The following is a 2579-nucleotide window of genomic DNA, read 5'->3' as shown; positions in this document are numbered from 1 at the left end:
AAAAAAAAAAAAAAAGAAATACCCAGCTCATGATGGACAGACAGCTCAAGTCACATAGTAACTTGGTGACTCATTGTCAAGTTTTCAGTTTTCCCTAAGGCCCAATAGTAAACCAAGAGCTATCTCTCAAAGGGAAGACAGTTGTCTGTAGATGCATTGCTCCAAAATCCTAAAGGTCTCTGTGATTCACTTATAGTGGCTTGCCAACAGCTCCAAGGAGTATCTTTCTTTGCCATTGACACCTCGAGTACCATTGGATCTGTTGGACCATATGGTTCAACTGATAGAACAGGTTTCACGACTGCCTGGGCTGGTTGAAGAGCCTTTTCCATTCCAGGCCCCATGCAGAGCTAGCACCTTTATGAGTCATTTGGTATATGGGTCAGAGTAGCACACCCAAGTGAGGAATGTGCCACCTTCAGAATCTAAATGGGCCCAGTAAGCATTGTATTACTTTCTTAATGGTGGGAGGGGCCAGGTGCAATAACTTATCCTTTACTTATCTACTCATACTTTACTTATCTACTTAGGTAGAAGGCCCTTGAATTTTGGTTGGATTTTATTTCTCATCCTAATGTGCTTTACCAACTAGTCTAAAGTAGTTACTATCTTCTGCTCATTTCATTCAATCAGCATAATATCACTAATGTAGTGGACCAGTGTGATATTTTATGTAAGAGACCGATGATAAAGTTTCCTCAGAACTAAGATATGACACAAGACTGGAGGGTTAATATAAACTTATGGTAAAACTGTGAAGGTATATTGCCAGCCTTGCTAGCTGAAATCAATTTGCTTTTGGTTCTTATGGACAGGTACTAAGAAAAAGAAATTTGCTAGATCAATAGCTGCATACCATGTGCCAGGAGATATGTTAATCTGCTCAAGTAAGGACACCACATCTGGCACAGCAGCTGCATTCAGAGTCACACCTTGATTAAATTTCTGATAGTCCAATGTCATTCTTCACAATACACCTGTCTTCTGCACAGGTCACACAGGAGTGTTAAAGGGAGATATGGTGAGAGCATTGCCTTGGAGGTCCTGTGTATCTGTGTCTTGCTTCAACAGTGTTTGGACAGAACAGACCTGGGGACTCCCACTTTTATTAGCTTCCAGACTCCTTACAAGTCTCACCAGCTGCAGCCTCCTGGACCATCTCCTAGGAGCCAGCACCATCTTTGCGGTTAACCCCATGCTTGGGGTCAACCATGATCTCTCAGATTCGTCAGAATTAATTCTACCGAAGTGGAAGCTGCCGTGAACCGCCTGGTCAACTTGCACCTGCAGGCCTCCTACACCTACCCTTCTCTGGGTTTCTTCCTTGATCAGGATGTGGCTTTGGAGGGTGTAGGCTACTTCCGCAAATTGGCAGAGGAGAAGCACAAGGGCACTGAGCATCTTCTCAAGTTGCAGAAAGATTGAGGGAGGCTGGGGGGCTGTGCACTCTTCCAGGATGTGCAGAAGACATCTCAAGATGAATGGGGTAAAATCCAAGAGGCCATGGAAGCTGCCTTGGTCTTAGAAAAGAACCTGAACCAGGCCCTCTTGGATCTGCATGCCCTGGGTTCTGCCTGTATAGACCCTCATCTCTGTGATTTCTTGGAAAGCCACTTCCTGGATAAGGAGGTGAAGTTCATCAAGAAGATGGGCAACCTCCTGACCAACCTCCGTAGGCTGGCAGGGCCACAACCAGCGCAGACTGGCATGGCCCAGGGACCTATGGGTGAGTATCTCTTTGAGCGCCTCACTTTCAAGCACAACTAGGAGGCCTCTGTGTCTTCCAAGGGGCTCCCTCCTCTGCTCTGCACCAGCCCACCTCAGGACCTCCACCTGAATGAACCTCTCAAGCCACTAGGCAGCTCTGTTACCGCCTCTCCGAAATCTTGGACCAAGTAAAAATAAAGCTTTTTGAAACAGAAAAAAAAAAGGAGATATGATGATAATTACTAATCTAATTTCACGAAAGAAATACTCTTATATCTAAAACAATAGATTGACCCTCAACACAGTGATAGTGAGTGATTTCAACACCCCAATCACCAGTAGATAGGTCACCTGGAAACAAACTAAACAGAAAATCTCTGGGATTAAATTACATCATAAATCAGATGGACCTAATGGATTTCTTCAGAACATTCTACCCAAACATTAAATAATAGACATTCTTCTCAGCAGCCTATAGAACTTTCTCCAAAAATAACAACATGTTAAAATACAAAACAAGACTCAACAAATATAGAACTTGAAATAACATCCTGGCATTGTATCTGACTACAATGGAATGAAGATGGATATTTAAACAGCAATAGAAAATACTGGAAACTAAAGAAAGTACTATTAAGTGATAACCCGCTGAAGGAAGAAACAAGAAGTAAATTACAAAATTCTTATAATGGAATGAAAATGAAAATACACCACAACAAAATCTGTAGTATACAGTGAAGGTGGTCCTAAGAGGAAAGTTTATAGCCCCAAGTACCTATAGCAAAGACTTTTGAGAGATTTCAAAGTAATAAATTAAGGATGCATAGGAAAACCTTGGAAAAAGAAGAGCAAATAACATCCCAAAACAGAAG

At 42.3% G+C, this 2579-nt stretch overlaps 1 protein-coding gene and 1 pseudogene across 1 annotated transcript in view; one reads left to right on the top strand and one right to left on the bottom strand.

The window, feature by feature from the left end:
• Huwe1 (HECT, UBA and WWE domain containing E3 ubiquitin protein ligase 1) overlaps window positions 1-2579 on the bottom strand; it is a 200895-nt gene that overhangs the window by 175209 nt on the left and 23107 nt on the right. The window lies entirely within an intron of this gene.
• On the top strand, window positions 1212-1767 carry LOC116089823 (annotated as a pseudogene).

This window comes from Mastomys coucha, chromosome X, assembly GCF_008632895.1.
Source record: "Mastomys coucha isolate ucsf_1 chromosome X, UCSF_Mcou_1, whole genome shotgun sequence".
NCBI classification, from domain to species: Eukaryota; Metazoa; Chordata; class Mammalia; order Rodentia; family Muridae; genus Mastomys; species Mastomys coucha.
The sequence above is the reverse complement of the archived record's forward strand: the minus strand, read 5'-3'. Positions and strand labels throughout refer to the sequence as shown.